At 40.4% G+C, this 14,007-nt stretch overlaps 1 protein-coding gene and 1 pseudogene across 1 annotated transcript in view; both read right to left on the bottom strand.

Moving 5' to 3' along the window:
• LOC125281906 (myomegalin-like) overlaps nucleotides 1-972 on the bottom strand; it is a 134,200-nt gene extending 133,228 nt beyond the window's left edge. Inside the window, 1 exon segment of the mRNA XM_057310775.1 lies at nucleotides 886-972. The gene's annotated coding sequence lies outside the window, so the exon portion shown is untranslated.
• LOC125282359 (notch homolog 2 N-terminal-like protein A) lies at nucleotides 2-8,351 on the bottom strand (annotated as a pseudogene).
• Between the last annotated feature and the right edge of the window lie 5,656 nt (nucleotides 8,352-14,007).

The following is a 14,007-nucleotide window of genomic DNA, read 5'->3' as shown; positions in this document are numbered from 1 at the left end:
AAATAAATAAATAAAATCTTTAAAAAAAAAAATGGAATCTTTGTGGCTTAGTAATTCATCTGCTCCAGCTGCTTGTGTTCTGTTCCCAATCAAAATTCTCGGTTTTCAACCTCCTCATCATTTTTACAAGGGGTTAGCGAATTGGCTGGGCTTGCTCCTTTCTCCATCTCTACAGAATCCTGGGCCCCAAGCTCCCATGTATTGCTCTTTTCTTGACTTCTATCTTGTAGTTATGTCTGGATGTGACATACCTTATCTATCAGCATGCATCAAGAAGTACTCATTGAGTAACACAGCATTACCCCAGTTCCAAAATTCTCTAGCTTCAAGTCAGAGCAAGGTTACTCAAAGTCAGAGAGGGTACATGGAGAGGGCCAGGAGCCCAGGGAACGTTACAAAAGAGTACGAGGGTGCATTTAGGTAGGTAGGAAAATAATCTATTATTCCTTCAGAGGTGAAAGCATATAGGAAAGTTGATCACCTACTATTACTGTCAATTCAGTTTAAAGCACTTTACTAATCACACATATTTTTCAACAGCTAATTCTCATTGTGTTCCCTTCCATTCCATAGGCCTATCTGTCTCTTTCTCAGAGCTGTTTCTCTTATTTCTTGCTGTTCCTCCAAAAAGGACAATAAACAATTTCCTAGCCACTCATCATCATAAACTCTGACATGTTAAATTACCCCCTACTCAGTTTATGGACCCTATTAGCTCATAAAACTCTTCCCTCACCAGCAACCCACCCCACACAAAATCCTTATTTCCCCTTCTTCCTGCTCAGAAGGATATTTCCTAAAGGAGCAACTGAGCCACTCCCACCACCTTCCTTCTGCACTGAAGGTGTTTTCCCCCAACCCCAAGACACTAGGGGCTGTCCTTACCTGGAAGGCAGTTGCATTCAAACGTGAAGTCACCAGTCTGCCGGCAGGTGCCACCACTGACACAGGGGGAGGGTGCACAGGGCATGTAGGGGCTGTTACAGTGCTGGCCTGTGAAGCCTTGGGGGCACTGGCACTGATAGGAACCTGGTAGGTTGAGGCAGGTGCCACCATGCTGGCACTGTCCTGGAATGTCACACTCATTGACATAAGTCTCACACTTCTGTCCTGTGAAGCCTGTGAGGCATTTGCAGGAGAACTGGTTGGCCACAGTGGTATAGGTACTTCCATTTGCACAGGGATGAGACAGGCAGGCATCAGTCCACTGGCACAGCTTACCTATGGAAGGAGAACAGAACTCAGTGCTCCCCACTGAAGTGGGAGCCAGCCTCAGCCTCAACATTCCACGTCTCCCACCCATCCAACAGCTCTACTGTGCGGAGACTCCCTAAACTCACTGAACTTCACAGGAGGCCCAAATCAGAGCCTCCTCAAGATCACCTGATATAAGGGCGCCTGGGTAGCGCAGTGGTTAAGCATCTGCCTTCGGCTCAGGGCGTGATCCCAGCGTTCTGGGTTCAAGCACCACATCAGGCTCCTCCGCTAGGAGCCTGCTTCTTCCTCTCCCACTCCCCCTGCTGTGTTCCCTCTCTCGCTGGCTGTCTCTCTCTGTCAAATAAATAAATAAATTCTTTAAAAAAAAAAAAAAAAGATCACCTGATATTGTCACTCCCTGGCACCCTCGGGCAAATACAAAGACTTAGTGGAGCACATTGCAGGGACTGTAGGCTAGTCATATGAAGCCCATCCTTGCAGGATTCCAGCCATCCCTTCAGGGGCAAAGAAGGGTCTGGATCTCCCTACTGTCTCACACCTTGTCTTTGCATAAGCTGCGCCTCTCGTTGGAATGCCATCTTCCTTTTTGTTTACCTAATGAACTTCCACTTGACAACTCTACTCATAAGTTACCTTATTGCCCTTCTCAGCTCCCTAAATCATTCTCTCTCACACACATATCTGCACATGTATATACACAGCCCAAATTTGCTGTTTCCATTTATATCACCCATAACATGGGCATGCGCTGGATCCCTGTAGTACGCTCTCAAAGCATGTCTTCTGAGTGAATAAAATGCATTGACCTTTTCCACAATATACAATCACTAACAGACCTCTTATATGATAGAAACAAGTCAATGCTACTTTTATTTTCTTTAAACACAACCCACACACGTATTCTGGGAAACATTTTATTAATTGTGGTCTTGCTATAAATACTGCTTGATGTGTTTGAAGAGGATGAAGAATCTCTGGCTACTTATCTATGAAAAAAACTAGAAGCTGTTATGAGAATAAAGGTCTAGAAAGGTACGTCTTGTGGACTCTGAAGTAGGAAAATATAAGAGGAAGCCCGAAGACTCTGATGTGTTGGATCCTAAGGCACGTCTTTGAGGCAGAAAGACAGAGAAAAAAGAAAAATTCCCATGCTATTAGTAAATCTGGTATTCATATGGATTTTTGTTTTCATTAGCTTAAGCTTTTTGTTTTTACCTAAGATTACGAGAACCCCCTGAACTTGTTAGTATTCCAATTGGTTGTCTAGGTAAACATCCAAATATCTGACCCCCATAGAAAAACAAATGAAAGCCATGACAGCTTTTCTAAAAGGAAGAAGGAGGTGACACATGAGCACGCAGAAGTGTTCTCTATCAAGGAATGTCACATCAAAGGGGAAAGGTACATTAAAAATTTGGGCACAGCAGGGGCGCCTGTGTGGCTCAGTCAGTTAAGCATCTGCTTTCAGCTCAGGTCATGATCCTGAGGTCCTGGGATCAAGCCCCATGTCCAGCTCCCTGGTCAGCAGGGAGTCTGCTTCTCCCTCTGCCCCTTCCCCCACTTATGCGTGTGCACGCGAGCTCTCTCTCTCCCACTCTCAAATAAATAAATAAAATCTTAAAAAAAAAAAAAACTGGGCACAGCACATGTATCTCAAGATGTTAAGCAGAGAGAAAAAGAAGGAACTAAAATTCTTCTTCCTATTTTTTCTTCATTCCTCTGAGAGGAACTTACCTACAATAGGGAAGAGATAAAAATGGTTCCTTCTGGCAACTGTGTATATAGAGTATTTGCCTACAACTGAAACAGAAAGGTCCCTGAACCTGTGCTACGTACAGGCACTAACTTCCCACCTCTGCTTCTTCAACTATGAGTGGAGATAAACCCAAGAAGGTCTGACTAGGTGGGGTATAAGGGCTACCACAAAACCAAAAGGGTAAACTTAACTGTTGTAATTCCTAAAGACAGACAAAAGTGGCAGATGTGTGAAAATAATCAGAGCCCTGCAAAACACCAAGAAGAGATCCTTTTAAGGGCAAAGGAAGAAGTTTTAATATGGAGATCATTTCAGAGTAACATCTTAATTATTAAGAAGACATTATTGCCATTTTCACTAGTCAGGATTAAAATGTTTTAAATGGCTATGCCTTCCCTTCGCCTGTGGAACAAAACAATTCAAAACTGACAATCACGAAAAAATTATTCTTTTAACCACCAAATCTCTTCAATGAATCACAATTCTGTCATGGTCGTGATGAAGATAATGGACCATTCTAACTATCCTCTACCACCACCAACATCTTTTAATGAAAAATCAATAAAACAAGTGTTCCAAACTAACCAATCCAGTCTAGTTTACTGAGTACATTTTTAATTTTTGTTCATCAGATTTACAGAATTGCTAGTGTAGCGGGCAACAAGATATTGAATGGTTCTGCTTTCCTCATCTAACTTAATAAACATCTATGGTTCATTTTGAATAAAGCTCAGACCCACCTTTGAAGAACTCACAATCTAGTCAGATGAGAGACATATAAAAAAATATTACAATAAAATGTGATACATAAGATAATAGAACATAGAGACTGCTTAAAGGAATCACACACAAAAAAGTCACTAAGACAGAATTTTAAATAACATTGGGCAATCACCAATTGTAGAAGAGGGCATTCCAGGCAAAGGGGTGTGCAACAGCATGGAGGCAACAGGAAATATGACATTTTCAGGAAATGATGAGAATGTTGGTGTGACTAGAGCTAGATGCTTGTGGGAAGTAAAGCTATAAAAAGATGTAAGGCCGAGACCATGACAGGCTATGGAAGCCATGTAAAAGGGTTTGCAGTCGACTCTACAGATGATAAAAAGTCATTAGACATTGTAAGCAGGTGAGTTTGTGAGATGACTGGCATCCACGATCAAAGATGTGGCAATGGGACAGATGAACAAGATAGGGAGAAAGTAACAGCAAGGAAACCAGTTAGGAAACAACTGCAGAAGCCCAGGTGAGGGCTGACCTGTCACCAACGTGGACAGGGTAGACCTCAACTGCAGAGCAGGAGAGGAAATGGAGAAGAGTAACAGGTGAGAGGTGCTTCAGGGGCTAGGTTAGGGGCCTGACTCTAAGTGGGGTAAGGGAGAAGGGGGATCTAGTTTGAAATACACGGACTATACATCACTACCACCCCATTTATATCAACATGTTGAATGTGAGGTACTTGTCAAGTTTCCAAGGATAATATGCAGCACATAGCTAGAAATATGAGCCTGAATGTAGGGTAGGGGGGGAGTGAAATGGATGACTAGAAGAGTCACCAGCAACTGATGAAGATAATGACAGCTGAAGCCACTGGAGATAGCTGGGGGACCTGTGATAAGGCTCAAAAGAGGGCTCAAAACAGAGTTCCAAGGAACACAAAAATTTCATGGATGAGGACAAGGCAATGCAGAAGCTAAAGGAATAGTCAGAGTACAGAAAACCAGAAAACCAGGGCCCTGAATGTCTAGGGAGAGATTTCAAGCAGCAAGTAATCAATAGCACAGACAGCTTTTCTTCTAGGGATGGTGAAATAAAGTTCTGATCCCCAATCTTGACATATATACTTTAGGCAGTCAAATATTTCTGCCTTTCTCTTTCTCTCCTCTTAGAAATCTCAAAAGGAAGTTAAAGATAGTTGTCTGGAACACTCTAGTTCCTTATCATAATGTTAAACATACACCAGAGTTAGAGGATCCTTAAGAACTACATGTCAAGATCTAAGAGATGCTAAGGAAAGGTATCTGCTGAGAATAGGAAAATATAGCCCAGAGTCACATTTGTTACCTGGGAAACCAACTTGGCAGGTGCACTCATAGTCATCCCAGCTACGCACGTGGCAGGTGCCTCCATTCAGGCAGGGGTGAGAAACAAAGCAGGGATGAGCGGTCGAGTACTGGCAATCATCTCAAGTGAACCCCAGGGCACATCGGCATGTGGCTTTCCCCAACATGGCCTGGGCCACACACGTGCCACCATTTTGGCAGCGGTTCTTCTCACAGGGGTCTCGATGTTGACAATATTCTCCCAAGAAACCCTCCTGACATCTGGAAAAGAGAGGAGGAGTCCATGAAAACACCCGACTTCTTGTAAGTCCAAAAATTAAAAGATAACACAGTGCATTCAAGAAAACACTAGACTGTGAACTGAGAGACCTAAAGGTGCAACCTATAAAACTGCCTTTGTTCAGAAGCACAAAAGACTATGGACTCTAAGAAACAATCTGAGGGCTTCAGAGGGGAGGGGGGTGGGGGAATGGGATAGGCTGGTGATGGGTAGTAAGGAGGGCACGGATTGCATGGTGCACTGGGTGTTATACGCAACTAATGAATCATCGAACTTTACATCAAAAACCAGGGATGTGCTGTATGGTGACTAATATAATATAATATAATATAATACAATAAATAAATAAATAAATAAATAAATAAATACTAAGGCTGGGGTGCCTGGGTGGCTCAGTTGGTTAAGAGTCTGACTTCGGCTCAGGTCATGATCTCTCTTGGGAGGAGACCAGCATCAGGCTCTATGCTCAGCGGGGAGTCTGCTTCTCCCTTTCCCTCTCCCTTGGCCCCTCCCCCTGCTCCTACTCTCTCTCTCTCAAATAAACAAAAACTTAAAAAAAAAAAAAGTGCTTAGAGAACTTAACCACACACTCTCCTGTCCTTTCAAGTCTTGGTAGGTGACAGAATACCAGGTGGGTGACCCAGCATGGTCTGCCATGGCCGGTCAGCATAATCTTTATCAAGGGAAAATGCAACCACAGCTTTTCTCATGTAGGTATAGGCTGGTATGGTGTACCAGCACTTTTTTGTGCAGCATTGTTGATACTTGTCTGTTTAAATTCATTACCTTTCTCATTTTGACTAAGTCATTTGTTAGGATTAAGACATTCACGTGATAATGCATGGACTGACCCACTTCTCCTCTCCAATTTAGAATATAGAAAATATCATGCACTTTCTCTCAATTAAGCACTGAGAAATAGTAAGTTCTTTTCTTGTTTCTATTGAGACATCAACTGGCCTGTATCTAGATTTCTGGGTTATGTTCAGGGGATACATTTCTCTACGATGGAGAAAGAAAAAGGCGGTACAGGAAAGGGGAAGGATTCAAAGGAGCTTTTTAAAAACTTAAATCTGTTCAGATATAAATAGCAGGCAGCTTTTTTTAACCAAATAAAAAAGCACAAAATATAATGAAAATAACACAAAAATATCTAAGGTACCATGCAAATGCCAAAGTGAAGAAGAGAAAACAATTCAAGAATAACATTCTATAACATTCTCCATGTGGTGTGTTGAGGAATCTTTTTATATGCACCCATTGATTCATAAGATATGCAACCATCCCAAATTGTGTGTAGTATTTACAACAATCCTACATTCTCTAAACAGCATTAAAAAAAAAAAAAAGGCATGGATAGTCCCATTTTCCTAATATAGAGGTTATTTAAATGAGACCTCTAAGAAGCATTCAAACGTAACACAAAGACTTTGATTCTAACTATAAATTTTACCACGTGGCTGTCACCTCAGATATTTGGTTAAACCTATTTCTCCATTTTACATTTTGGAGGATAGAAAACTAGGTCTACAAGACTGCTCCATCATTACCTCAAAGATGACACACTTAAACCAATAAAACTCCCCCCCTCAAAACCAGCTCCCATCACCCCTCCCTATGTGCAGATCCTATGTCCTGATTCTCCCTATCGCCCACACTTAAAGCACCGGGGTTGTGTTTTCCTCCTTCCTATCTTTGCCGAATCATATCCAAGATGTTTCATTAGGCACTGGTTGGCAAGGTGAGGTCTTCAGAGGTCCCAGTTATTGAGAAAAGGAGGGGGACCAGATATTAAGGAACTAAGACAGAACACGCCCAGAAGAATTGTGCAGTAGTTAACATGGCTGGAGGAGGAAACAGAGCTGGTAGGTAGCTCCAGTGGTAGTGATGTAACTGGTGACATACTCCTCCCCTCTTCCTAGACCTGAATACAGTAAGCATGGCAGAGCCAGGAGCAGCTCGAGTTCTGAGCATCTTCATGAGCAGGTGAAGCTAGAAATGGAGAGGCAGTAAGGAGGGGGCACAGCACTAAAACCAAAGGCTGGCTGAAGTGTCTGTGAGGCGTCTGCATCTCATACAGTCAGAAGGTCTGTTTGGAGTGAGTCCTGGTGCTGTGACCTTAGACGTGTTACTTAACTTCACTGTTAGTTCTCTCACATTTTAAATAGTTAATAAAGCTACCTACATTGTTGTAAGAACTGAACAAAATCAAGTATGTGAAGAGCCGTATGTTAAAAAGTTTTGCAAATGAAAAACATTTTTTCTCTCTTTAAACTTACTGAGGAAAATATGATGCTTTATTCAAATCACAGCTTGATTTGATAATAGGTTATTTTCTGATTTTTTTAAAGGAGAAGAACAAAAACTGTGAATGTAGCATAGCCAAAATTATCCCTGAGCTATATTATTAAAAGTATTTGTAAGTTATGTAAGAAGTCTGTTATGGATGATGTTAAAAACTGCAACACAATTCTCACTCACAGTGGCAGTCCTATGGGCGTTAAGCCTGGCTGACAACTCTAGATTCACCCATATGGAAATTATTCACCTTATAAATAATGGCAAACTTTTAAACCTGGGTGGGCTTTTCCCAGCTTTGCTCCTGGACTATTACACCACCACCACCTCCCCAACACTATCAGATGGCATCTGCTCAGAGAATGCAAGTTTATTTAAATGTTAGTATCATAAGCATGTAAAGAAAACATAAGGTTCCCAGGAAAACAGAACTGAAACAATATGAAACTTTCTGGAACCAAAGAAGAATATTCCTGAATTATACGTCACTAGGGTTTAATCTTCATTGTTGTTCCCTACCAAGTACAGGAAAATAAGTTTCAACTAAGGTATGTTTAAGAAACCAGTAAAAGCAGGAGCACCTGCGTGGCTCAGTCATTAAGCGTCTGCCTTCAGCTCAGGGTGTGATCTCGGCGTTCTGGGATCGAGCCCCACACCAGGCTCCTCCTCTGGAAGCCTGCTTCTTCCTCTCCCACTCCCCCTGCTTGTGTTCCCTCTCTCGCTGGAGTCTCTATCTCTGTCAAGTAAATAAATAAATAAAATCTTAAAAAAAAAAAAAAAAGAAAGAAACCAGTAAAAGCAGAGGTGGGCAAATACAGCTTGTAGACCTACTATGGTCCACTGCCTATTTTTGTATGGCCCATGAGCTAAGAGTAGTTTTCACATTTTTGAATGGTTAGAAAAATGCCAGAAAAAAAAGATAATATTCTGTGACATTTGAAAATTATGTAAAATTCAATTTCAGTGTCCATAAATAGTCATACTGGAACACAGTCACACTCATTCATTTATGGATTGTCTATGGCTACCTACACATTACTGAGTTAAGTAGTTGTGATGAGACCATTTAGCCTGAAAAATATTTACTATATGGTGCTTTATAGAAAAGTTTGACGGGTGCCTGGGTGGCTCAGTCGGTTAAGCATCTGCCTTTGGCTCAGGTCACAATCCCAAGGTCCTGGGATCGAGTCCTACCTTGAGCTCCCTGCTCAGCGGGGAGTCTGCTTTTCTCTCTCCCTCTACCCCTCTCCCCACTTGTGCTCTATCTCTCGCGCTCTCTCTCTCTCAATTAAATAAATAAAAGAAAATAAATAAATAAAAGAAAAAGAAAGTTTGCCAACTCCTCGATAAGAAAATATATGATGCCCAATGCTATATAGAGCATCCAACATGCTTATTAATAATGATGTTAATGATGACAAAGAAGAATGTTCTCATTTCAGTTTCTTCAAAGAATATTGCACTCATTCATTCATGAAACAAACATTTAGTAAGTGCCTATTATGTGCCAGATATTGTTCTAGTGCTAGGAAAGTCCTTGAACTTGTGGAGTTTAAATTCTAGTCACAGAAGACAAAAAATAAGATTAGTAAGTAAAATACATAATTTGTTTGGTAGAGTTAAGTGCTATGAAAAAAATAATAAAACAGGAAATGGGGGATGGGAAGGGATGGAAGTGGGAACAGTAGGATGTAGTTAAATGAAATATTTTGATTTTAAATAGGAAAATCAGAGAAGGCCTCACTGAGAAGGCACATTTCAGTCAACACGTAAATGAGGTGAAGGACTAGCCATGCAGGGGAAGTGTGTTCAAGGAGGAGGGAACAGCAAATGCAATGGACCTAAAATAGGAAACAGTCCTGGCATGTTTGGGAATAGCAAGGAGACCTCTGTGGCTCTCCCAAAAGGATTAAGAAAAAGAGTAGCAGATAAATGGATGAGAGCCGTACTGTGAGGCAGATCATGAGGAGTCTGTAGACCACCATGAAGAAAGCTTGAGGTTTTTACTCTAGGTAAGATAATATAACGTACAACTGACTTACTCTCCCAAAGTCCATAAACAGAACTAGATCTTATTTCTATGTGAAACTAAACCTACTGTTAATATAACAATACTCAGTTTCTTATTTAAAATGTTCTAGAGGGCTAGACATCAATCAGCCTATTCCTTTACCTTAAAACATGTACAAATCTCTTTTAACCTAGCAAATCTCTTAAATTAACAAATCTCTTTTAAAATGTTTTAGTGAACATTTTTCGCTAAGCCCTATTTCCCTTTCCAAATTCTTCTTCCATCACAACCAAACTCCTGTAACTGCGGCCTAATTTTACAGAGAGTTTCCCTTTCTCTTCCATCTAGTTCTTACTTGTCCCTTTACAACAAAACTTTCATTCTAATTATCACCCAGAAATTATGCTCTCAGAGCAATGACTTTCCCTTTGTCAAGTTGAGTCTGAAATTTCATCATAAAGAAATTCTCTTTCCTGGAGCACCTGGGTGGCTCAGCTGACTCTTGATTTCGGCTCAGGTCATGATCTCAGGGCTGTGAGAGAGAGCCTCGAGTTGGGCTCCTCCAAGCTGGGCGTGAAGCCTGCTTGAGATTCTCTCTCTCTCTGCCTCTACCCCTCCCCACCCCTTCTCTAAATAAGTTGATTAATTAAGAACAAACCTAAAAATATTTAAAGAAATTCTCTGTCCTATAGGAGGTGTCTCTGACCACACCTCCTATCATTTTAATCTTTTTACATTTGGTTTCTAGGACTCCCTCTATCTCAAAGCTTGGTAAATTCTTAGTCTAGATTGCTGATTCCTCTTCTCCTTCTTCCCCATCAATTATGGGGAAACTTTAAGTTTGGGATGCACTGCTCTTTCCTCTCATATGCATTTCTTACTGTTGTTGCTGTTGATTTGGTTCTGAAGAACTACCTTCATGTACCCACATGAACAGCTCCAGCTCCATATGTTCCGTTTACTAAACGTCATCTACCTACCCTAATATACTCTGCAGTACTTGAAACTGAACATTTGAAAAGTAGGATCATTTTCACATGAAACTTTAATTCTTCCATTTTTCTAAGGTCTCCATTCACAATCTCAAAAGCCACTTTTGGTTACTGCTTTTAAGTTATATGTAACATTATCATATTCTGACAAGTCTTATTAAGTGAATTCCTACAACACTCCCCATTCATATTTACAGTTTCCTTTTTGATATCAATTCTGATCATCTTAAAAGCCTCAGGCCAGATATTATCCTTGGAATAACAGAATCTTGGGACTCAACGCACCCTAAGGTAATCTCTACCCAATGAGATAATTCTTTCTAAGATATCCTTAGAAGATGATTGCCAGTCTCTACTTGAATGTAAGCAGTTAAGCATGGTGCCTGAGTAGTAGTAAGAATTGAATAAATGCTTGAAGTTATTATTGTTCTTGCTATTGAGAGTACAGATTCTAGAACCAGAGCACATGGATTTCAATTACAGCTCCACATTTACTTGATGTGTGACCCTGAGCAAGTTATTAAACTTCCTTGTTGTAAAATGGATTTAATAATAGTGCTTACCTCATAGGGTTTTTAAATAATTGTAAAGTGCTTAGAATGGTATCTGGCACCATGCATTTGTTAAGTAAAATAAAATTAACGGCTCACTACTTCAACAACAGAACAGTTTTCAGTGTGGGTGGACTGCATTATCAGAAAGCTCTTTTTGACTCTTAATCATAAGAAACAAACTGAGGGTTGCTAGAGGGGAGGGAGCTGGGGGAATGGGGTAACTAGGGGGATGGGGTAGCTGGGTGATGGATATTAGGGAGGGCATGGGATGTAATGAGCACTGGGTATTACATAAGACGGATGAATCACTGACCTCTACCTCTGAAATCAATAATATATGTTAATTAATTGAATTTAAATTAAAAAATAAACAAATGAAAAAGGAAAAAAAAGAAAGCTTTTTCTTTCTGATGTCTTAAATTCTGCCTCTCCTCCTTGGTATATACCCAAGATAGCTAAAAATGTAAGTCCACACAAGAATTTGTAAAGAATATTCATAGTAGTATTAGTCATAATAGCAAAAAGTAGAAACAACCCAAATGTCCATAAGCTGATAAATGGATAAATAAAATTTAAAAATGGATAAAAAAAATGGATAAGTGGATACATAAAATGTGGTATATCAATACAATAAAATATTATTTGGCCATGAAAAGGAATGGTGATCTGATACATGCTATGACATGGATGAACCTTGAAAACATAATGCTAACTGAAAGAACCTGGACACAAAACACCACATGGTGTATGATTTCATTTTTAGGAAATGTCCAGAATAGGCAAATCCACAGAGTTAGAAAAGAGATTATTGTTGCCAGGGGCTGGGAGGAGGGGAAAACAGAAACCACAGAGAGCTTCTTGAGGGTGGGGATAATAAAACACATTTTGAAACTAGATACTGTTGATGGTTACACATATCTGGAATATACTAAACACCACTGAACTGCACACTTTAAAACGGTAAATCTAATACTATGTGAATTATATCTCATCTAAAAATTTTTTTGCCTCCCTAAAATTTTCACTTAGTGGCTTTCACCATTCTCTAGAACAAAAAATGAGCCTCTGCTTCTCTAACATGTAGTCCTTTAAGAACTTAAATATAGTTATATTGACCCTTTGGTCTTTTTTACAGGATTCAGTACTTTGGACTATTTCTTAGTATAAAATTATTTCCAGATCTCCTCACCATTTTAGGTGGCTCTTCTATGCTTAAGTTAATAATAGTAATAACAGTGACCAACATTTTTAAAGCACTTACTGTGTATTATGTATTTGCCACGCATTTTATAGCTATTATCTCTTTTATTATTCCCTATAACAGTATTGGTATATTATGATCCACATTCTGCATATGAGGACCTTGAAGCTTAGAAGGATTAAGATTTCACAGCTAAGAGATAGCAGAGGCAGAGTTCAAACCCACATATGACTCCAAAGCCCATGTACCCCAAACACTGGGCCATCCTGCCTCCTCCTACGAGATGATTCTAGTTCATCAAACACCTCTTTAAAACATAGGTCCCCAGGGGCACTGGGTGGCTCAGTCCGTTAAGCATCTGCCTTCGGCTCAGGTCATGATCTCAGGGTTCCCTGTTCAGCAAGAAGACTGCTTCTCCCTCTCCCTCTGCTCTCCCCCCAACCCCGGCTCATGTTCCCCCCCCCTCTCTCTCATAAATAAATAAAATCTTAAAAAACAAAACAACAAACAAAGGGCCACAAATGAGGGGGAAAAAAACACACATGATCTTACCAGCACAGCACAGAGCTTGGACTATCTGGACAATGTATTTTTACTATTGCAGCATAAAGCTGTGTTCACTTTTTTAGAAGCCACAAAATACTATTATGAGCTACTGAACATACAGTTAAAATGCCAGATCTTTTTTTTTCACACGAACTACTCATGCTATATTTCTTGCATCCTATACTTTACACTTTTTTTTTAAATTTATTTATTTGACAGAGAGAGAGACAGCCATCCAGAGAGGGAACACAAGCAGGGGTAGTGGGAGAGGAAGAAGCAGGCTCCCAGCAGAGGAGCCTGATGCGGGGCTCGATCCCAGAAAGCCAGGATCATGCCCTGAGCTGAAGGCAGACGCTTAACGGCTGAGCCACCCAGGCACCCCTACAACACGTTTTTAAACGCAATAATTGGAAGTGTCACCATGCTGAATCTTTACCCCAAGTTTCTTTGACTGAGATAACTTTTACACTTTATTTCTATAATCACAGAATTTCAGCACTGCACCATATCTCAGAAATCAACTAGTCTGAACCGCTAGTTTACTGATAAGAACACCAAAGCTAACTGACCTGCCCCAAATTTGCCGTCTGTGAATCTAGCAATTTCCCCCAGTTTTGCACCATCTACAACTATATCTCTATCTTTACCTAGATCTTTTATCAAAACATAAAACAGTACTTAACTGAACATATTCTACTAGGTCTTGCCCCAACACTGCCATCTATTCAGTCAGCTCTACCATCTTGGCTGCACCAGCATCCTAATTTACATCTCTCCATAAGGATAGCCAGGAAATCCATTGCTAAAACTAAGCATACTACTTACAGAAAATCCTTTTCAAGCATAATTTTGATCGTGTCACTTCTCTGCTCAGAAACCAGCATTAGCATCCAGCCCTTCATATCCAAGTTTCTTAGAATCTATGGCCTACTTGTCTGCCCCACTTCTATCATCAACTCCCTTACTCCTTAGTAAAACACTCCAGATTACTTTCGTACTCTTGTCTACTGTTCCCTATATAAAAATCTTCTAAAACTTTTCCATCTGATATGTCTCTAATTTATGCTCCTTTCTTCCATCCTTGCTTC

This window comes from Ursus arctos, unplaced genomic scaffold, assembly GCF_023065955.2.
Source record: "Ursus arctos isolate Adak ecotype North America unplaced genomic scaffold, UrsArc2.0 scaffold_12, whole genome shotgun sequence".
In the NCBI taxonomy this organism is placed as follows: Eukaryota; Metazoa; Chordata; class Mammalia; order Carnivora; family Ursidae; genus Ursus; species Ursus arctos.
This window is presented reverse-complemented; position numbering and strand designations above follow the sequence as displayed.